At 47.7% G+C, this 24,511-nt stretch overlaps 1 pseudogene; it reads right to left on the reverse strand.

The window, feature by feature from the left end:
- Positions 1 to 517: 517 nt before the first annotated feature.
- Positions 518 to 23,463, reverse strand: LOC141088056 (nuclease EXOG, mitochondrial-like; annotated as a pseudogene).
- Between the last annotated feature and the right edge of the window lie 1,048 nt (positions 23,464 to 24,511).

Raw genomic sequence — 24,511 nt, forward strand, 5'->3', positions numbered from 1 at the left:
GGAGGAACGAGGGGCCAGAACCACTAGCTAGTCACAAGTGATCATCAGGCACCGCCAGGAGGAAGAGGCGGCCTGATATAGGGAGTGTGCCTGGAACTTCCGGGTCATGACCTCCTGCCAGAGCAGAGAGAAGAGGAGGGCGCGCACCTGCAGGGGGAATGGAGCGCGTGAACGCTCCTGAGCACAGTGTGGGCGCATGTCCGAGGAGCAGGAAGCCAGGCAGGGGCGCGCACCCGACAGAGAGCAGGGGACTGAGCGGGAGCGCGTGCTGGGTGAGTGCGCCGGGGAGCTGAGAGCTGCGGTGAGGACCGAGGCGGGCGCGGCAGCAGTGTGGGAGCCGGGAGTAAGTGGGACGGCTGGAGCGGCGGTGAGGGAGCCGGCGGGGACCGCGGCAGCAGTCGCAGCAGGGGAGTGACAAACACCATGTAAATCTAACATCAAAGGGAATCTGTCACCAATCTGTCACCAGGTTTTTGCTAACTCATCTGACAGCAGCACAAAAGTAGGAAAAGACAGATTCCAGCGATGTGTCACTTAGTTTACTGTGGGAGATGTGACACAGAGTTCTTAGATACAGCATATACAATAGAAGAGCTGAAAAGCTGCCACGGGCCACACCACAGCTATGTACATTATCTATAGACAGTGAGCTGCTTATCACAGGAGGGGCGGAGTCGAACTTGGTGTCACCTGCTGCTGCAGTCTGAGCAGTGATAAAGTCCTCGTGATAAAACCTTCATTATAAGTAAACAACAGCACACTGCCTCATAAGGGACACATCGATGAGTTACCCATTTTAACCCTACCTCATACTTTCTTCAGATTACATAGCGAAAGCCTGCTAATGGATTTCTTTAAATATATAGATGTATTTCCATCCTTTGGCAAGTAAAAGAAAACATCTGATAATCCCTGATGAGTTGGTAATAATGGCCTGGTATCAATAGTCATAGCCGCACAAAGTGAACACTCAGCGGGCAGCAAGATTTCTCTCCCTTCAAGAGTCCGGAAGGGAATGATCAAAGCCTTCTTGGTCCGGCTCACGGACCGACCCACTGAATAATGACAAATGTAACGTTTTTTTCTATGCTTTATTCCCCCCATATTTTTTTTAAGTACTTTACAAAAGTCCTCATTTAGGGGGATTTTTCCTTGTTAAAGGTCACCTTTACAGATTCCTGAGCAAAGAAAAATAGAACTTGGTTCCATGTGATTATGGGCCCTGTAACATGCAGCTATGACTTGTTACCCTTGTCTTCCGTCTCGTACAGTAACAGTCTCACAAGACTCCAGTTCATTCTTCTTCTGTTCATAAAGTTCTAACAGATACCGGTCCGGCTTTATGTTGGCCTCACGCAATTCTAGCATGATCTTCTCCACTTTCTGGAGGCTTCTTGCATTCTTCATGCTCCGTCCTGCAATGTATAGTTTGAACTCTTCTAGTTCAATAAGCTTACAGGTGTCCTCCTCACAAACGTTCTTCACTTCTTTTGATTTGTCCACTTGAGGGAAGAAAACAAGACCAGATGACTTCTCAAGTGTCTCAAGAGGGACCTGAAATTGTGGCAACTGATGCTGAAAGCTGATGGGGACGTTGGGAACAATAAAAGCTCCTTCAGCTAGAGTCTCCTCAGAGGGCTTCCTCCTGGCGAGGATCACCTTGTACAGATGTGTGGGCACGACTACATCATCACTGCCAATAACCTGAAATAAAAAATGAGCAAGAACATCTTCATTACACCAAAAAGATCACAGTGCACCACCACAAATTGCAGTAGGCCTCTGTGCACCTACATGGAGACTTCCACATCGCCCCTCACACACCCCACCCATCTTCACTATTAAAGTTTAAACTTTAAGGACTTGTAAGATTTAGAAAACGAATATTAAAATGCCATCAAATAGCAAAAGAAGCTGCGGTGGGCATCTCTGTTCCTGGGGACCCAACTGGCCCCCAATAATATAAACTTTCAGCCCACTTATTTCACTGTTATCTGACAATTGGGTCCCGGGAAGCGGGGACTGCATTAATGGATAAATAGAAAATCAGCATATATCTTTATTACAAATTAGATTGTTTAAAAGTGCCACCAACAAGGTGCATTCATTCTCACTAACCTGTCCGTCCAACGCCTAATGTCAGGTCTGTGGTAACAGAAAGGGAACCTGTCACCAGAAGTATCATAACAGCTAAAACTATGACTTTACTTAGCGTCTGTGCTGCATTCCATAAATGCTTATATACCCTCTGTATACTCCCAAAAAAACCTTTAAAGTTCTCCCGCGTTGTATGGAAATCGGGTCGGTCCTGTCCGATGACCATGGTTTAGGGCCTCTTGATCTCTCCCTCCCGGCTGCTGCTCGCCGCCCTCTTCCCCGGCTGCTGCTCGCCGCCCTCTTCCCCGGCTGCTGCTCGCCGCCCTCTTCCCCGGCTGCTGCTTGCCGCCCTCTTCCCCGGCTGCTGCTCGCCTTCCTCCTCCCTGGCTGCTGCTCGCCGCCCTCATCCCCGGCTGCTGCTCGCCGCCCTCATCCCCGGCTGCTGCTCGCCACCCTCCGTCCCGGCGGCTGCTCGCCGTCCTCCGCCCCGGCGGCTATTCGCCGCCCTCCGCCCCGGCGGCTGCTCGCTACCCTCTTCCTCGGCAGCTTCTCACCGCCCTCCTCCTTCAACTGACATGGATGATGCCTCACGTCAAGATTTCGCCAGGCAATGTGGATGCATCAAGGAGTCACCTACGTCAATTAAAGAAGGAGAGCAGCGAGCAGGAGCCAGGGGGAGGGATGGGGAGACCTGAAACCACGGTTCCAACCTCTATAGTGCCCACAGAATGATAATGAAATGGGGCAGCCCACTAGAAAAAAAAGTTTCATGCAGAATTTTATAGTGCTCACAGAATTATAATAATGACATTGAGCAGCCTACTGAAAAAAAAAGTGGAAGCCAAGTTACAGAGTATCAAAATTGTGTATTCTAATAAAGGAAGCTCCAGACTCTATAGTGCTGACAGACTGATCATGAACTGGAGTATCCCACTGGAAAAAAAAGAAGCCAAGTAAGAGAGTGTCAGAAGGGTGTACTCTAGTAAGGGAAAAAAGGAAGTTCCAGACTCTATAGTGCTGGCAAAATAATAATGACCTGAAACTGACCATTGAAAACAGAGTGGTAGCCAAACTACAAAGCATTCGCTTTGGAACAGTTCCAGCTTGACTGGTACAGTTAGGTCCATATATATTTGGACAGAGACAACATTTTTCTAATTTTGGTTCTAGACATTACCACAATGAATTTTAAACAAAACAATTCAGATGCAGTTGAAGTTCAGACTTTCAGCTTTCATTTGAGGGTATCCATATTAAATTGGATGAAGGGTTTAGGAGTTTCAGCTCCTTAACATGTGCCACCCTGTTTTTAAAGGGACCAAAAATAATTGGACAATTGACTCCAAGGCTATTTCATGGACAGGTGTGGGCAATCCCTTCGTTATATCATGCTCAATTAAGCAGATAAAAGGCCTGGAGTTGATTTGAGGTGTGGTGCTTGCATTTGGAAGGTTTTGCTGTGAAGGAAACATGCGGTCAAAGGAGCTCTCCATGCAGGTGAAACAAGCCATCCTTAAGCTGAAAAAACAGAAAAAAAAACATCTGAGAAATTGCTACAACATTAGGAGTGGCAAAATCTACAGTTTGGTACATCCTGAGAAAGAAAGAAAGCACTGGTGAACTCATCAATGCAAAAAGACCTGGGCGCCCACGGAAGACAACAGTGGTGGATGATCACAGAATAATCTACATGGTGAAGAGAAACCCCTTCACAACAGCCAACCAAGTGAACAACACTCTCCAGGAGGTAGGCGTATCAATATCCAAATCTACCATAAAGAGAAGACTGCATGAAAGTAAATACAGAGGGTTCACTGCACGTCGCAAGCCACTCATAAGCATCAAGAATCAAAAGGCTAGACTGGACTTTGCTAAAAAACATCTAAAAAATCCAGCACAGTTCTGGAAGAATATTCTTTGGACAGATGAAACCAAGATCAACCTCTACCAGAATGATGGAAAGAAAAAAGTATGGCGAAGGCGAGGTACAGCTCATGATCCAAAGCATACCACATCATCTGTAAAACATGGCGGGGGCAGTGTGATGGCTTGGGCATGCATGGCTGCCAGTGGCACTGGGTCACTAGTGTTTATTGATGATGTGACACAGAACAGAAGCAGCTGAATGAATTCTGAGGTATTCAGAGCCATACTGTGTGCTCAGATCCAGCCAAATGCAGCCAAACTGATTGGTCGTCGTTTCATACTACAGATGGACAATGACCCAAAACATAAAGCCAAAGCAACCCAGGAGTTTATTAAAGCAAAGAAATATTCTTGAATGGCCAAGTCAGTCACCTGATCTCAACCCAATTGAGCATGCATTTCACTTGTTAAAGACTAAACTTCGGGGGGTGTGGCCTAGCACCTGATGTGAGCGGTCGGCTTCTGGAGCTCCTCCGCTGAGACCGGCAATTATCCTGACGATAGGACCCCTCTGGAGGCTGGTTAATCTCTGGGCGGCTGAGAAGAGACTCAGGAGGTCGGCCCCGACGGGTGAAGTGGTGCGGAGCTGCAGCGATGGTCCGGAGAAGGCAGCAGGACGCCAAGGCAGGAGCGGGGATCCGCACCCAAGATGGCGCCGACAGCGTGGAGGCGGCTGAGAGAGTGGACGCTGCAAATGCCTCTTATGCAAAGAGGCTAGAAGTGGCGGCCAAGCTGGAGAAATATGCCTGGGTGGAGGGAGCACGGCAGGAGATGGCTGAAGAGAAGGAGGAACAGGCTGGAGAACGGAGGAATAAGCAAGGAGAAGGCTCTGAGGATGATGCGGTACAGGGGGGGCCGGAGGAGGAAGAAGGTGGAAGGGGGAATGATGATGTGGAACAAGAGAATGTGGAGGAGCTGGTTATAGGGGAGCCCACTTTGCGGGACATTTATGAACTGATCAGATCATGCAAAATTGCGATAACAACGTTAACTCACAGAGTGGATGGAACTATAGCAGAAGTTACTACAATAAAGGCAGACATGGGCAAAATGGATAAGAGAGTGGGAGAGGTGGAGGAGAGAGTGAGTGTGTTGGAAGACCATATCTCTAAAATGCAAAAGGCCCACACTCAGTGTTTGCAAAAATGTGCTGCTCTGATTAATAAGACTGATGATCTGGAGAATCGTTCACGGAGGAACAATGTAAGATTAGTGGGTATCCCTGAGAAGACTGAAGGAAATGACCCTACAAAATTTATTGAAAAATGGCTCCAGGACAAGATAGGTGGTGATAACCTGTCTAAGATGTTTGTGGTGGAAAGGGCTCATCGAGTTCCTATGAAACCCCTCCCGATGGGATCCCCCCCTCGTACGGTCCTTGCCAAGATCCTGAACTATAGAGATAGAGATGCCATATTGAGGTGTGCTCGTACGGCTGAAGACATGTGTATTAATGGCCAGAAGATCTCTATTTATCCAGACTATTCGGCTGAGGTACAAAAACAGAGGATGAGCTATGGAGGGGTTAAAAGGAGACTGAGAGATTTGAATTTGGTGTATTCTACTCTCTACCCAGCAAAATTGAGAGTTGTAGCACTGGGGACGGTTCATTTTTTCCAACACCAGAAGACGCCACCAAGTGGCTGGACTTAAATCAGCAGAAGCTCTCGGCTAATAAAGAAAGAGGGAAGTGAAGGGATGAGGCCGGAAGTGAAGAAGTTACTGCCATATTGCTGCCTTTGGACTTTGAGTTCACAATTTATTGTGGTTTCCGGAGGACTTATTGTCAAAATGTTGTTTTATATGCGGAGGGGCTGGGGAGGTGTTTTAGTAACAGCGGATTAAGGGTACTATGGAAGAGGTAGCTAGACGCTGGACTACCTACTCTCTGATAAGAGAGGTGAACGACAACAGCGGATTAGTTATGGGTTACTGTGTTAAAGAATATGGGGGGGAGATGGGAGGGTAGGGTTGGGGATTGTTGCGGGGAAGTGAGACTTACAATTTGCTGGGAACAGTGTCCTATCTTAAGGGGTCAGGAATTGGTACTTGGGAGGTATCATGGTGAGAGACACAATTAAAGTCGTTAGCTGGAATATAAGAGGACTGTCGGAGGGGAACCGGAGAACGGCAATAATGGAGTATGTGAGAAAACGGGGCCCGGATGTCATTTGTCTCCAAGAGACACATTTGCTTGCAGAAAAAGTAGATGTGCTAAAAAGAAGGTGGATAGGGAGGTCTTACCATTCTACGTATTCCTCGTATGCTAGGGGGGTATCGGTGTTGATTGGGGCGTCCACGCCCTTTGAAGAAATTGAGTGCCATGTAGATAGGGATGGGCAATATGTTCTATTATTCTGTAAACTCTATGGGCAATCACTATGTCTTGCTGCTGTTTACTTCCCACCCCAATACTCGGGGAAAAAGGTACAAGAAATATTTGAATTGTATAAACGGGGTATGGGGTTTCCCATGTTAATCATTGGAGATGTCAATAATGTGATGGATGAAGGGTGGGATGGACATAAGAAAGATTCAAGCAAAGGTATTAAAAAACTGTCGAAGTTTGGGAATTATATGACGGAGATGGGGATGGTGGACCTCTGGAGGGTGAGGAATGAGAGCGTAGTTTGCTACTCCTGCTATTCGGCAACTTATGGCTCCCTCTCCAGGATTGACCTGGCACTGGGAAATGATTTAATGACGCGTATGGTCTGTGGAATTGAATATCTGCCGAGGGTGATTTCAGACCACAGGCCTATAGAGCTTTTGATTAGACGGGCAGGTGGGAGCAGCGTCGGACTGGCCCACCGGAGAACCGGTGGATTCTCCGGTGGGCCCTGGCATCTGGTGGGCCCTGGCACCTGCAGGCATACAGGGCCAGCAGTTGCCTAGGGCCCCGCTGCTCCAGGGGCCCCCAGCCAGTGGTGTGTCGCACACCATGCAGCTGCTATGGGGGCCCCTGCCAGCGGAGCAGCAGCGGGTGTCAGGAGGCAGGAGCCCCTGTCCCCGCTGCTAAAGCGAAGCAGTGAATCTCATTTCAGGTCTCCACCCCCAGAGGCCCCGCCCCCAGCCCAGTAAGCTGCTCTGCAGACTACAGCTGTAAATCAGGGCCGGTGCCCTCAGTCCTCTCTGCTCCTGGCTCACAGCCAGTGCGCGATGACGTCACTACATCGCGCACCCGCTGTGTGTCTGGCAGAGGGGGCAGCTCCTGACACTGAAGCCGGGATCAGCGTGGGAGCGAGAAGGAGAGGTGAGTATTGTGGGGTTTTTTTTTTTTTTTTTTTTTTTATATATCTCTCTCGCTCTCTCTATCTGTCTCTCTCTCTCTATCTATCTATCTCTATATATCTCTCACTATCTCTCTTATATCTATCTATCTATCTTTCTATCTCTATCTATTATCTATATCTATCTATCTCTATATCTATATATTTCTATATCTATCTCTTTCTATCGCTCTATCTTTCTATCTCTACATCTATCTATCTATCTCTATATCTTTCTATATATATCTCTATATCTATCTATTATGTCTATCTATCTCTATATCTATCTTACTCTATCTATCTCTATATCTATTATCTCTATATTTATTATCTATCTAGCTACCATCTATATCTATCTATCTTTATCTATATATATATATATCTCTATCTAATATCTATATCTATCTATCTCTATACCTATCTATCTATTTATCTATCCGTTATCTGTCTCTATATCTTTTCTCTGTATCTATCTATCTCTATATCTCTCGCTATCTATCGCTCTATCTCTATATCTATCTCTATATCTATCTTTATATCTATATATCTATCTATCTCTATATCCATATCTATTTCTCTCTATATCTATCTCTATATCTCTCTCTATAGCTATCTATCTATATATCTCTCTCTATCTCTATCTATCTTTATATCTATATCTATCTATCTCTATATCTATCTCTATATCTATCTCTATATCTATATCTGTTTCTCTCTATATCTATCTCTATATCTCTCTCTCTATAGCTATCTATATATTATCTCTATATCTATCTATCTATCTATCTATCTATATCTATCTATCTATCTCTATATCTATCTATCTCTATATCTATCTATCTCTATATCTATCTAACACTATATCTCTATATCTATCTCTATATCTCATTATCTATCTATCTATCTCTATCTCTCTCTTTATCTATCTATCTATTGATCTATCCATCTATCTCTATATCTATCTCTATATCTATCTATTACATCTATCTATTATCTCTATTATCTATATCTATCTATCCATCTATCTCTATCTATCTCTATATCTCTCTCTATATCTATCTATCTTTCTAACTCTATATCTGTCTATCTCTATACATATCTCTATATCTAGCTATTATCTCTATATCTATCTCTATATCTATCTTTCTATATCTATCTGTCTCTATATCTATCTATCTCTATCTATTATCTCTATATCTATCTATCTCTATATATATCTCTATATCTATTTTTATTTATAGCCATCTATCTATATATATTTATCTCTATAGCTATCTATATATGTCTATATTATTATTATTATTATTATTATTATTATTATTATTATTATATCTGTATATCTCTATTATCTATCTCTATCTATATATCTATCTCTCTATATCTTTCTATCTATAGCTATGTATCTCTATATCTATCTATCTATCCATTATCTATTTTCTATCTATCTCTATATCTATCTACCTATCGATCTATCTATCTATATTTCTTTCTATATCTATCTTTATATCTATCTATCTCTATCTATCTCTATCTATCTCTATGAATCTTTCTATCTATATCTATCCATTATCTACTTTCTATCCATTATCTACTATCTATCTCTATATCTATCTATTTCTATATCTATCTTTCTATCTATATCTATCTAACTCTATATCTATATATCTATATAGCATTATACCCTATGAGGGGGTGCATTATTCCCTATGAGGGGGGCAGTATTATACCCTATGAGGGGGCAGCATTATTCCCTATGAGGGGGCAGCATTATACCCTATGAGGAGGCAGCATTATACCCTATGAGGGGGGCAGTATTATACCCTATGAGGGAGTGCATTATACCCAGGGGTGGATTAAGGGTAGCCAGGGCCCGGGGCAGTTCAGACTCTGTAGGCCCCCCTCGTCACGTGACGGGGGTCACGAATCGTAGAGCCACACTCTACATAGAGAATAATGGGGCCTCCAGCACTGACCTCCACCCGCAGAGCCACACTCTACATAGAGAATAATGGGGCCTCCAGCACCGACCTCCACCCGCAGAGCCCCAATCCACATAGAGAATAATGGAGCCTCCAGCACCGACCTCCACCCGCAGAGCCGCACTCCACATAGAGAATAATGGAGCCTCCAGCACCGACCTCCACCCGCAGAGCCGCACTCTACATAGAGAATAATGGGGCCTCCAGCACCGACCTCCACCCGCAGAGCCCCACTCCACATAGAGAATAATGGAGCCTCCAGCACCGACCTCCACCCGCAGAGCCACACTCCACATAGAGAATAATGGAGCCACCAGCACCGACCTCCACCCGCAGAGCCACACTCCACATAGAGAATAATGGAGCCTCCAGCACCGACCTCCACCCGCAGAGCCGCACTCCACATAGAGAATAATGGAGCCTCCAGCACCGACCTCCACCCGCAGAGCCGCACTCCACATAGAGAATAATGGAGCCTCCAGCACCGACCTCCACCCGTAGAGCCACACTCCACATAGAGAATAATGGAGCCTCCGGCATGGACCTCCACCCGCAGAGCCCCACTCCACATAGAGAATAATGGAGCCTCCAGCACCGACCTCCACCCGCAGAGCCACACTCCACATAGAGAATAATGGAGCCTCCAGCACCGACCTCCACCCGCAGAGCCGCACTCCACATAGAGAATAATGGAGCCTCCAGCACCGACCTCCACCCGCAGAGCCACACTCCACATAGAGAATAATGGAGCCTCCGGCATGGACCTCCACCCGCAGAGCCCCACTCCACATAGAGAATAATGGAGCCTCCAGCACCGACCTCCACCCGCAGAGCCGCACTCCACATAGAAAATAATGGAGCCTCCGGCACCGACCTCCACCCGCAGAGCCGCACTCTACATAGAGAATAATGGGGCCTCCAGCACTGACCTCCACCCGCAGAGCCACACTCTACATAGAGAATAATGGGGCCTCCAGCACCGACCTCCACCCGCAGAGCCGCACTCCACATAGAGAATAATGGGGCCTCCAGCACCGACCTCCACCCGCAGAGCCGCACTCCACATAGAGAATAATGGGGCCTCCAGCACCGACCTCCACCCGCAGAGCCACACTCTACATAGAGAATAATGGGGCCTCCAGCACCGACCTCCACCCGCAGAGCCGCACTCCACATAGAGAATAATGGAGCCTCCAGCACCGACCACCACCCGCAGAGCCGCACTCAACATAGAGAATAATGGAGCCTCCAGCACCGACCTCCACCCGCAGAGCCGCACTCCACATAGAGAATAATGGAGCCTCCAGCACCGACCTCCACCCGCAGAGCCGCACTCCACATAGAGAATAATGGAGCCTCCAGCACCGACCACCACCCGCAGAGCCCCACTCCTCATAGAGAATAATGGAGCCTCCGGCACCGACCTCCACCCGCAGAGCCGCACTCCACATAGAAAATAATGGAGCCTCCGGCACCGACCTCCACCCGTAGAGCCGCACTCTACATAGAGAATAATGGGGCCTCCAGCACTGACCTCCACCCGCAGAGCCACACTCTACATAGAGAATAATGGAGCCTCCAGCACTGACCTCCACCCGCAGAGCCACACTCCACATAGAGAATAATGGGGCCTCCAGCACTGACCTCCACCCGCAGAGCCGCACTCCACATAGAGAATAATGGGGCCTCCAGCACTGACCTCCACCCGCAGAGCCACACTCTACATAGAGAATAATGGGGCCTCCAGCACCGACCTCCACCCGCAGAGCCGCACTCCACATAGAGAATAATGGAGCCTCCAGCACCGACCTCCACCCGCAGAGCCGCACTCCACATAGAGAATAATGGAGCCTCCAGCACCGACCACCACCCGCAGAGCCGCACTCAACATAGAGAATAATGGAGCCTCCAGCACCGACCTCCACCCGCAGAGCCGCACTCCACATAGAGAATAATGGAGCCTCCAGCACCGACCTCCACCCGCAGAGCCGCACTCCACATAGAGAATAATGGAGCCTCCAGCACCGACCACCACCCGCAGAGCCCCACTCCTCATAGAGAATAATGGAGCCTCCGGCACCGACCTCCACCCGCAGAGCCGCACTCCACATAGAAAATAATGGAGCCTCCGGCACCGACCTCCACCCGCAGAGCCGCACTCCACATAGAGAATAATGGAGCCTCCAGCACCGACCACCACCCGCAGAGCCGCACTCAACATAGAGAATAATGGAGCCTCCAGCACCGACCTCCACCCGCAGAGCCGCACTCCACATAGAGAATAATGGAGCCTCCAGCACCGACCTCCACCCGCAGAGCCGCACTCCACATAGAGAATAATGGAGCCTCCAGCACCGACCACCACCCGCAGAGCCCCACTCCTCATAGAGAATAATGGAGCCTCCGGCACCGACCTCCACCCGCAGAGCCGCACTCCACATAGAAAATAATGGAGCCTCCGGCACCGACCTCCACCCGCAGAGCCGCACACCACATAGAGAATAATGGGGCCTCCAGCACTGACCTCCACCCGCAGAGCCACACTCTACATAGAGAATAATGGAGCCTCCAGCACCGACCTCCACCCGCAGAGCTGCACTCCACATAGAGAATAATGGGGCCTCCAGCACCGACCTCCACCCGCAGAGCCGCACTCCACATAGAGAATAATGGAGCCTCTGGCACCGACCTCCACCCGCAGAGCTGCACTCCACATAGAGAATAATGGAGCCTCCGGCACCGACCTCCACCCGCAGAGCCACACTCTACATAGAGAATAATGGGGCCTCCAGCACCGACCTCCACCCGCAGAGCCGCACTCCACATAGAGAATAATGGGGCCTCCAGCACCGACCTCCACCCGCAGAGCCGCACTCCACATAGAGAATAATGGGGCCTCCAGCACCGACCTCCACCCGCAGAGCCGCACTCCACATAGAGAATGGAGCCTCCAGCACCGACCTCCACCCGCAGAGCCGCACTCCACATAGAGAATAATGGAGCCTCCAGCACTGACCTCCACCCGCAGAGCCGCACTCCACATACAGAATAATGGAGCCTCCAGCACCGACCTCCACCCGCAGAGCTGCACTCCACATAGAGAATAATGGGGCCTCCAGCACCGACCTCCACCCGCAGAGCCGCACTCCACATAGAGAATAATGGAGCCTCTGGCACCGACCTCCACCCGCAGAGCTGCACTCCACATAGAGAATAATGGAGCCTCCGGCACCGACCTCCACCCGCAGAGCCACACTCTACATAGAGAATAATGGGGCCTCCAGCACCGACCTCCACCCGCAGAGCCGCACTCCACATAGAGAATAATGGGGCCTCCAGCACCGACCTCCACCCGCAGAGCCGCACTCCACATAGAGAATAATGGGGCCTCCAGCACCGACCTCCACCCGCAGAGCCGCACTCCACATAGAGAATGGAGCCTCCAGCACCGACCTCCACCCGCAGAGCCGCACTCCACATAGAGAATAATGGAGCCTCCAGCACCGACCTCCACCTGCAGAGCCCCACTCCACATACAGAATAATGGAGCCTCCAGCACCGACCTCCACCCGCAGAGCCGCACTCCACATACATGGCTGCTCTCAGTGCTCTGTGCTGTGCGCACAGGACCTGTGATGAGGTCACAGGAGGGGAGGAGACAGGGGTCACATGATCGGGGGCCCTGACACCTTACCTCCTGTGATCTCATCACAAGCCTTTGCACGCTACCAGCAGCATCAGCGTTCACGCTACTTGTAGATGCTGCTGGTAGCAGAGCACATAATGCCGCCCCCACGGTCACTCACTTTTAGTTGGGGAGAAGATGGAGTGCCATATTGCAGCAGCCAGCAGGAATGTGGTGGGGGCCCCCTTAGAAGCTCTTGTGGTGGGGGCCCCGGGGCTGAAGCCCCGCCTGCCCTGCCTTTAATCCGGCCCTGCGCGGTGGCGGATTATAATGGGGCAATTTACTGGCCTGGGCTGTGGGCCCCTTAACCCCACTGGGCCCGGGGCAACTGCCCAAATTGACCTCATTATAATCCGCCACTGATTATACCCCTATGGGGGGCAGCATTATACCCTATGAGGGGGGCAGCATTATACCCTATGAGGGGGCAGCATTATACCCTATGAGGGGGGCAGCATTATACCCTATGAGGGGGGCAGCATTATACCCTATGAGGGGGGAGCATTATACCCTATGAGGGGGGCAGCATTATACCCTATGAGGGGGGCAGCATTATATTCTATGAGGGGTCTACATTATATTCTATGAGGGGGCTGCTTTATATTCTATGTGGGGGCTACCCCAACTCCTGCTACATAATTAAGACATGTACAACCTTATATTATACCCTGATATTAGCGTGTTTTACCGCACAATTGGTGGTCTGGTATTTAACTCTATGCAGCTACATAGTGGGCCCCAAGAATGATTTTCTCTGGTGGGCCCAAGGTGTTCCAGTCCGACGCTGGGTGGGAGGCATGGACGGGGAGTGGGATGGAAATTGCACCCCTTGTGGCTTGAACATATTGATATGGATATCATTAAGAAGGAAATCACAGAGTACTGGCAGTTTAATGAGGAAAGTGTGGAGGGGCGGGTGGTGTGGGATGCAATGAAAGCTTTTCTGAGGGGTCTTCTTTTTAGGGAAATTTCTAGATGTAAATCCAGGACTAGGTTGGAAGATAAGGAGATCATAGAGGATTTGGAAAGAGCTGAAAGGGATATGGTGTCGGACCCATCAGAGATAACTAAATGTAGTTTAAAAGAAGCTCAGGAAGCGGTTAATAAGCTATATATAAAAAAGGCGGAGAGAAGAAGAGCTTTTCAGAAAGTACAGTTTTTTGAGGATGGGGAAAGAGTGGGACACTTACTTTCGGTGGTAGCTGCTGCACAGAGGGAATCGGGGTACGTATACAAACTAAGAACGGGAGAGGGGACTGTATTGATGGAAGTAGAGGATATTTTAGGGGAGTTTAAAAGTTTTTATGAGCAGCTGTATACGTCAGGGGTGGGAGATATAATGGGGAATATTGAAAGTTTCCTGGGTGAGGCGAAACTGCCTAGGATTGGGGACGATGATAGGGGAAGGTTGGAGGAACCTATAACGGAGGAGGAGATTAGATCTGCTATTATGTCAATGGCTAATAACAAGGCTCCTGGGGCTGATGGACTCCCGGTTGAGATATATAAGAATTTAATGGACATCTCAGTGGCCAAATTAAAAAAAGTCTTTGAGGAGGCGTTAAGGGTGGGAGAGCTGCCGGTGTCCATGAGAGAGGCGATAATAGTAGTCATTTTAAAGGAAGGAAAGGACCCGGAATTGGTGGAATCGTATAGGCCAGTTTCATTGTTGTCGGCGGACGTTAAGATTTTGGCTAAAGTTTTGGCCGGCCGGCTGGCTGGCAAGTGTGGTCCAGGGTCTGGTCCATCCTGATCAGTCTGGCTTTATGCCAAATAAGTCTACAGCGATAAATCTACGTAGATTATTCTTGAACTTGCAGGTGCCGTTGGATAATGAAGGGAATAGAATTGTAGTCTCCTTGGATGCGCGTAAGGCATTTGATAGTGTTGAATGGTGCTATCTTTGGGAAGTGTTGAGATCTTTTGGTTTTGGACCAATTTTTGTCTCGTGGGTGAGGTTATTGTATTTTTCTCCGACTGCTAGGGTGAGAGTTAATGGGGAGGTTTCTGGAAGTTTTGGTTTACATAGGGGGACTAGGCAGGGGTGTCCGCTGTCGCCGCTGCTTTTTGCGTTGGCAGTGGAGCCCCTGGCGCAGACAATTAGGAATTTGACTTTGGTTAAGGGGTTCCGGTATGGTATGATAGAGGAGAAAATAGCCTTACACGCAGATGACATACTATTATTTTTAGAAAATTCTGGAGGGGCCTTGGAGGGGGCGATGAACATTCTTGGGGCATTTGGGGAGGTTTCGGGTCTGGAGATCAATTGGGCAAAGTCAAATATTTTGCTGGTAGATGAGGGGGGCGGGGAGATTCCGACGGCGCTGGAGGGTAGTAGGTTGCCGGTGGTTCAGCGGTTCAAATATCTGGGAGTTCAGGTGTCCCTTCCTCTTTCGAGTTATATTGATTTAAATCTGTCCCCATTACTGGACAAATTTAGGAAGAAAGTAGGGGTGTGGTGTAGGTTGTGACTCTCTGTGGTGGGTAGGATAAACCTGGCTAAAATGATTCTTATGCCCCAATTGTTATATATATTGCATAACTCCCCTGTCTGGCTGCCCCGAAGGTGGTTTCGTACCATTAACTCTATATTTCGAGACCTGGTATGGGGGAAAAAACAGCCAAGAATCAGGCTGGAACTCATGCAGAGGCCAAAAGATGGGGGGGATTGGCTCTTCCGAATCCCTGGATTTATTTTTTGGCGGCACAGGGTCAGCAGTTAAGAGGATGGAGTGAGGAGAAAGGACTGGGTTCGGTTCAAAGGATTATGGTTTGGTTGGTGGGAAGGGACCCATTGGTTCAAGGTCTGGAGGCAGGGAATTTTGGGAAGCTGGGTGGGACCTATCCTACTTTGATGCTAATCCACAGAGTTTGGGAGGCAATTAAAAGGACAAGAAAAGTGGGAGCATTAACAAATCTCTCCCCAATTTGGAACAATGAAGTACTGCCTGAATTTGTTAAAATGGGGGAATGTAAAAATTGGATATCACTAGGTATACTATATGTGGATCAGATACAGGACGAACGGGGGTTATTGTCACTGCGGGGGAGGTATGGGTTGCGGGAGACCAGTAGGTTTCAATATGGGCAGCTGAGACATGCCTATCAGGCGCAGAGTAAAATGGTTGATATGAAAATTTGTAGAGATATTCTGGTGGACTATGTATGTGCGGTGGGTGGAACGAAGGGGGTAGTTTCAAATATTTATAGGGATTTGTTACATACCTTTCTTAATAGATTTCCCATTAAAGCAAAAGAGAAATGGGAGGAAGAGGTGGGAAGGATAGAGGAGGATATATGGGAAGATATCATGGCATATATTCCTCCGTTATCATTAAGTGAGCCGGGTAGACTTTCACAATATTATGTACTTCACAGAGTATATAGAACTCCGGATAGGCTTTATAGGGCAGGGGTGAGACAGACTTCTGAATGTCCTAGGTGTCGGTCTGAGGGAGCGGGGATTTTGCATATGTTATGGCAATGTACGAGACTGAATGCATACAGGTTGGAGGTGGGAGAAGCAATTGGGAAATCGTATGGATGTACAATCACATGGGATCCTGTGGTATGCATTTTGGGTTATGTAGAGGAGATCCAAGTTCAAAATCATCATAAACTGGCTATAGCTAGATTATCGTATGTTGCACGTAAATTGATTGCCAGACATTGGTTGAGTGGAGAGCCGCCGACTCTGCGGGAATTTTATAGACAGTCTGATGCAGTTGTTAAAATGGAAAAGGATATTTATAAGAAAAGGAAAAGTGTAAAATCTTTTGAATCACTTTGGAAACCATGGGTGGAGAGAAAATGATTCCGGAGGGATGCTGTTTACACGTGTAAGCAATGGATGCTAATGTCTCATTATGAGCTATTGAGGATTTAAGGGAGGGGGGGTGGAGGGAGGGAAATGGGGGATTGGTTTATAATGTTTGTAAATATGTCTATGCTCCTTTTTTGGGCACAATTGTGTGCAATGTCATTTTGAATCTTGTTAATAAAAATTATCTGATTTAAAAAAAAAAGACTAAACTTCAGACAGAAAGGCCCACAAACAAACAGCAACTGAAAACCACCGCAGTGAAGGCCTGACAGAGCATCAAAAAGGAGGAAACACAGCGTCTGGTGATGTCCATGAGTTCAAGACTTCAGGCAGTCATTACCAACAAAGGGTTTTCAACCAAGTACCAGAAATGAACATTTTATTTACAATTATTTAATCTGTCCAATTACTTTTGGTCCCTTTAAAAACAGGGTGGCACATGTTAAGGAGCTGAAACTCCTAAACCCTTCATTCAATTTGAATGTGGATACCCTCAAATGAAAGCTGAAAGTCTGAACTTCAACTGCATCTGAATTGTTTTGGTTAAAATTTATTGTGGTAATGTCTAGAACCAAAATTAGAAAAATGTTGTCTCTGTCCAAATATATATGGACCTAATTGTATGTGCATTAACAGCAGTGATGAGGGCAACAGGTCCAAGCATTTACCCTGGTTTTGGATATTATACCAAGTACGCCCCCCAGATTACGATTACGGCTGATTGCTGGCACAAATCACACATAGGTGCAAAAACGACAAAGAATATTTGCCCAGAATCACCCATGATGCCGATGATCATGCCATGGAGGTGTTGCAAACCTGCCATTCGCTGCCCCACGAAGCCTTTTATTGCATATTATGCCCATAGCTCCTCATTTAAATTCTGAATTTATAATTTATTAAATTAGAATCTCACACTGGTTACTGAGCAAACAGGTAGCTCTTAGTGAGAATGTGCGGTGTCTTTCACCCTGAACTAAAAAATTTAGTGGATCGGAGGCTGCCGATAAGAGGAACTTCATTTCACGACTGAACGCTTCTCAACACAATCAGGCAGGAGCAGAAAGCAATGATCAGCCAGACTGAAGGAGGCTCATTGTTTTCTAGAACACGGCGGCCGACCGGTCATCTCTGAAGTCACTACATGAACATGTGGTGGTAAACAGCGGCTCACCTGATAAGTGACACTTTTCTTGCCGTCCTCATTCTGCACGGGTAACAGCAGGGGGCCGCTCACAATCCAGACATCGTCGAATCGCTGTGTCAGGTCTCGACAATACATTTCAAACCTGGATAAAGATTTCAAGCAATGAGAAAAATGAGCCGCCATTACTCCATTGTAGGACTGATCTCATTACACTACACATGCAATGGCCTGGCTGATGACTGTCCCCGGAGAACATGTCCGCCTCAAGCCGCCATCGGTTATGTCATTCTTTGCAGATATTTCTACATATCTGTATCTGAAGCTCCAGATACGGTTCTCCTAGACCTGTGAATAGGAAATTTACCTAGTTACATAGTAATCCAGAAGCAGAGGGGTGTCACCATACAAATAGATGACATCCAGGACAGAGTATGAAATCACCGTGAATAATGACATTTATGATATGGGGTATTCCCATCCCATAAAGTGATGGCATGTTACTTTATGATCGGTGGAGGTCTGACCTATGGGCCCCTCACCAATCCTGAAAATGTTGCACTCTCTACACAGTGACGCCAGAGGGGAACTACAGCTCAGCGGTATACCACCACCTTCCTCAGCGCCTGTGCTGCATTACAGAAAGTTGTATACTATGTCCTGACTCCCCCTTAAATCTCCAAAAAAAAACTAATGAATGCTCCAGCAAGGTATACAAATTAGGACGGTCCGGTCCCAGGGGTGTCATTACAGCGGGGCCTGTCCCTCCTCTCCCCTGCTAAAAACCGTCTTCCAGCTTTGATTGATGTGGATGACGTGTCCAGTGTCATCCACATAGCTGAATGAAATCTCGTGCCTGAGCAGGGACATTGCCGGATCGCACAAACGCACTTTCCTCTTCTCTACTGCAGGCCGAGCCTAAAACCTAACTGCGCATGCGCCGGTACATGTCTTTCCGGCTCCTGCTTACCAAAACCATTTTAGCTATATTGTTTTCTGGGCAAAATGGTTCCAGTAAAAAGGAGCCAGAAAGGAAGGAAGGCTGTAGAAGGCAGCCATGTCTCGTCATATCTTTGTGTCTGTGACATTGAAGGCTCAATGTGGGTTCAAGCTGCAGTGGTCCAGGAAAGACCACGATATGTTAAAAGGATTGTCCATTACTGAACAGCCCCTCATTAAATGCTAAAGGACCCCAGATTTTATAAAAATAAAAAAATATATTTCTAGATATTTACACACTTGTCGGATGGAGGTTATTCCAGCAATTTTTAATCGCTGGTATAACCCGAGTCTTTTGATAGAGGACACTGGTGTCACAGGAGCGTTGCAGACTGCCACACCGATCAGCTGCAGCCTTCAGTCAGGTGGAGCCATTTAGTCTGATGCCACGATGAAGGCTGGAGCCGACTGTCATGTCACATAACCTCTGGAAGACAGCTCCAAAAATCACTGAGATGTTGAGTCCGGGTGGCAAGGAGGTGATTTTTGCTATTGACAACCCCTTTAATCTTTGAACATGAGGCAGGACTGCATCTGCATTTCAGATTGTAAAGTAAATCCCTGTTGACCATGGACCTTACCGATTCCAGAAGCCGGCGTTGTTTTTATAGTTTTGGGGCACAATGTTTGACAGATAAAATGTTTCAGCCATGGCCTCCTGTGGACGTAAAAGGGAACTGATGTAAATAGTCAAAATAGTAAGGGTCTGTGCACACGCTGCAGAGTTGTCACTTTTTTCCTGCACAGATTTGTCATAAAGTGAATTAGAATCCTGAAGTCTCATGCACTTATTGCTTATTTGTGACTTGCAGATTTCACTCATATTAATGAGTGGGAAAAATCTGCACCAAAAAAGCATTTAAAAAATGGGGCAAAAATGCATGTATTACACGCTGTTTTTCTTGCCAATAGATGCCGAAATGGTACAGAAATTTCTGCACCAAACATTTAATGTCTGCACACACCATAAAGCTTTATGACAAGTCAAAGTAATGAACTTTATATTCCATATTCTTATGTAAATACAAAAAGAAAAAAAGACTAATTTTTATAGATTTTCTTCTTCAGATAAGCAGAAAACAGATTCTTACTGTAGAATATTTACTGTCCCCCGCTGGCGCCATGTGACCCCGGGACCACCCGCTACGTAAATAGTCTTCATTGCTGGCACTAAATAATTGCGGAATGTTTGGATCCGGTTTAAATCGGCAGTGTTTCCGGTCAGCAACGCCTAAGGAAAAGATAAAAAAAGAAGAACATGTTCTAAAACCTAGACAAACAAAATAAAGCACAAAACCCCCTGAATTGGGGGGCAACTATATTTATACTGAGCCGTCCTGCTGTTTACAGTCCCAAGAGGGGCCTTTCCATTGGCAGCTGTATACGACCATTAGGGCTCGCTGCCACTGGCGATTAAACAATAATAATAATCAGATTGCATTCGTACCAATTTAATCCTATATTTCATTATTTATCAGTGGCGGGTTTTTGCCAGGGCTGATCGGATTGCAATCGGACAGGAAAAAAAAATGGCAGCATGCTGTGATTGCACGCCAAATTCGGTTCTCACGCACCCATACAAGTCTATAGGAGAGTGTGTAACATCGCACTGCACTCGGATATCAGATGATCATTTCCACTGTGGATTTGGTCACTAATCCACAACAAAACGTGTAATGATTCCACAGAAGGAACCAGCATTTGTTGATCGTGGATTCCACCCTGCTCCGTTACTAAGCATTATTGAATAGGGTGAAATCCACAATCAAAATCTGTACATGAATGAGCACGCTGCAGATCTGACGTCGGCACCATGCTTTCATTTTTTTGCAATGTGTGACTGAGACTTTCAAGTCTTCTAGACTGCTGCAGACTAAACCACAATTCCGCAAAGTGTGAACTTGGCCTCAGGACATGCCGCAGCCTCACTTAAAGAGGACCTGTCACCTGTGTGTGGCTGCACGTACGATGTAAGAAAAGAGAGAGCAGCCACAGACCGACGGTTTTACAAATCATAACTGATTAAGAAAGACGTCCAGCAGTGTCCCTAATGACAGGCTAAAGGTCCGGACTGTCTAGAAAAAAAATCAGGTCCGAACTTCCGGGTTGTGGGATCCCGACATACAGAGCGAGATCCAACAACCCTCCGTGAAACCGGAGGAAACCAATGTAAACACAGGGAGAACATACAAACTCCTTGCAGATGTTGTCCTCGGTGGGATTTGAACCCAGGACCCCAGAGCTGCAAAGTAAAGGAGCTAACCACTGAGCCACCATACAGTGCTAACCACTGAGCCACCATACAGTGCTAACCACTGAGCCACTTTGTTGCCCATTGTGCTCCTTACTAGGAGACCAGCCGAGGTAATGGAATTAATTCCCTTTTTACTCACCAACTATTTTCTCTTTTGTAAGATGCTCAATGACCCAACGTGGGGTCTTCTTTGCTTGATCATAAGATAAAGCATGACCGATATATTGCCTGACCTCCACTCTGCGGGAATCCAAACTCCTCCAATGGAGACTTCTGTACAGGTTCTGGGGGGAAAAAAAAGGTTAATATTAACATTATATCTGGTTCAGTAGGATCAACCCTCCTAAGCCATCTAGACGGCCACGCAAATAAGTAAAAATAAAAAAAAATGAATAAAATGATAACGTGACGTCTTCAATCTGATCTTATTACCTAGAAATCTACACTTGTCTTCATATGTAAATGAACGGTTAAGATCTACGGGCCGGACATAGATCTCCCTGAGAATCTGCCTCCAGAGACTTTTTTTAATGAAAGGAGGTGTTACCAGTGTAGATCAGGAGAGCTGACTGTCAGTCATTACATGTCTCACACAGCAATGCCGCATTTCATGTAAAGTTGACCACTGCTAGGACAACCCCTTGTCATACCCCACGCTTTGCCCCAATAAGATAAAAAAGCCTATACTCACATCCCGTGCCTGCGCTGCTCCCACGGTGTCAGCACGCGCGCTCTGCAGGGCTCTCATGCGGTTGGACACTAGCACACAATCAGCGCTGGCATCACTGTCCCCACCCTTCATATGAATTGAACATGAAGAGGAAGTCGGAGATCAGCCGCAGTCCGGACTTACTCTTCATGTACAATTCGTGTGAAGGCGCGGACAGTGACGCCAGCGCTGATTGGGCACCGGAGTCACGTGTCACATCGTACAAGAGCCCCAGGACCGCGCGTACCGGCCCCGCGGGAACAACGATGGCACAAGGGGCGAGGATAAGCTTTATGTAATCTCTGTAATCATTCTGCACCAAAATACTATCTGTGCCAACTGATGGCGGCATAAACTTAAAATGAAACAAACAATGGTGTAAATTGCTGTTGTTTCACAATACAACTCAGCCTGCAGCAAAAACACCAAATATCAGAGCTACAGACAAAAAAGAAAAAAAGTGTATAAAAAACAGAACAGAAGAGATGCTGAGCAGTGATGAGCGTGCTGAGGTGTTATCTGGGCATGCTGGAGCGCTAACAGTGACTTCGGTGTGCTGAATAATATGTTCTAGTCCCTGCGTCTGCATGTCTCGTGACAGCGGTGACACATGTAAGGGTATGTTCCCACGGTCAGTGGACGCTGTGTACATCAGCAGCCTCCAGATGTTACAGCACAGTGGAGGGGTGTCATCATATCCCACGCCCACTATGCGGGCAGATGCCTCCGGCTTCCATGTGGAGCGTCTCTCCCGCCCGCAGCATGTCTATATATGTAGCGGAGACGCTCCACAGGATAAATCTCACCCGTACAATGTAATGGGAGCCGTGATCCTGCACGGTTCAGTGATCACATGTGGAATCAGCGGCGTTCAGAAGCCGGCAGCGCTGTGGATGGAGCGGACATGTGCTGCCAATACTGACCGTGGGAACATCCCCTGAGGAGTGACTGACAATCCCTGCATGTGCCGCTGCTGTCAGCCACGAGACATGCAGCCGCGGGGACCAGAGCATAGTATTCGAGCACGCCGAGCACTATGAGCACTCGAGCATGCCCAGATAACACTTCATCTGACCCCGCTCACTCATCACTGATTCCACGGTGTGGACGTTGCGCTTTTTTACTTCTCTCCTATAAACCGACACAGAACAGACCCCAGACAGACCCCATAACGATCCATGGCCCCTCTGCTCCGTCCTGACAGAAGGGGGCGCTGCAGTAAGGCAGAGGGTGAGAGGGGAGCTCGTACTGACGTCACTGAGAGCAGGGACCCGGATGCAGGCTGCAGCACACGCGTCTATGACAGGGCCTCCCTCCACAGGGGTAACGGCGCACACTCTCCACCAGGGGGCGGCTTTCTCACCTGGCTCGGCTCTTTTTCGCTCGTATAAATACAGCGCGGCTAAGAAGGACGATGTGCTCAGTGTAGCCCCCAGCACGAAACCCCCCAGAAAGCGGCGGCTTATAATCCTGTAGGAAATATGTCCTGACATCTTCAAGTAGTTGTAAAAGACGAATGAACCGGAGCCGCCACCTGCTGGCCGGGAACAGTACAGCACTCGATTTACAGTAGAATCCAAGGCGTGCTACCAGCGACATCTTGCGGCCAGACTTGTTTATTGCATGTGAATAAATTGTATGTAGACGGGCGCCACCTACTGGCGCGGAATAAGACTTGCTGTGCTGGTGATCGGACATGAGGCGTCACACATCTGAGCTGTGATTTAGGGTCACCTCAGGAGTCAGGTATAGGTGTAAGCAGGGCCGGACTGGGGCGAGAATTCAGCCGCGGCATTGTAGGTGCACAGGCCACGTGTGGGATGAATGTGAGACATCTCCGTGCACTTGTAGGTTGTAAGAAGTGAGGTTGGAGTAACACGACTATATGGCCGGGGTCAGAATTGTGAGAAACTCGGACGAGCCTCGCATCAATACCCGGCACTGCCACCGGCACTCGGGACCGGAGTGAGCGCTGCATGTATTTCTATGTGGCTGAGCGCTCCGGGCCGAGTGCCGGCGGCAGTGCCGGGTGTTGATGTGTGAGACTCGTCCGAGTTTCTCACTTGTCTGACCCCGGCCTATAACACGGTCGCAGGTGGTCCAGTATCACAGCTCCGTCCTATTGCCGCTACTTTACCTACATATCGGGGTCTCGTAGATAATGATGAGGACGCTGCGCTCTCCATGGTGCTGGGGGTCTTCATACAGCTCACGGGCCGGGATGTAGATACCCCCGGAGCTAATACTGATGACCCATGCTACAGACAGTGATCAGTCTCAAGTCCCCAATCATCACTTTTAACTCTTTCGAGACTTTACAATTTTCTGTTTTTTGCGTTTTCCTTTTTTTCCTCCCCTTCTCCCCAGATTCATAACTTTTTTATTTTTCCACCAATACACCCACATGAGGGCTTGGTTTTTTGCAGAACGAGTTGTACTTTTGAACGACACCATTGATTTTACTGCTGCAGCCAGGATCATATTCCTCGCCAATCATTACACCGATGCCTCTACCTTGTGCCAGTCATTACACTGGCTACCCATCCACTCCAGAATTCAGTATAAACTTATTACTCTCACCCACAAAGCCCTCCATGGCTCAGCACCACCCTACATCTCCTCCCTT

The sequence above is a fragment of the Dendrobates tinctorius genome, unplaced genomic scaffold (genome assembly GCF_039654945.1).
Source record: "Dendrobates tinctorius isolate UK_male_01 unplaced genomic scaffold, ASM3965494v1 ptg000037l, whole genome shotgun sequence".
NCBI classification, from domain to species: Eukaryota; Metazoa; Chordata; class Amphibia; order Anura; family Dendrobatidae; genus Dendrobates; species Dendrobates tinctorius.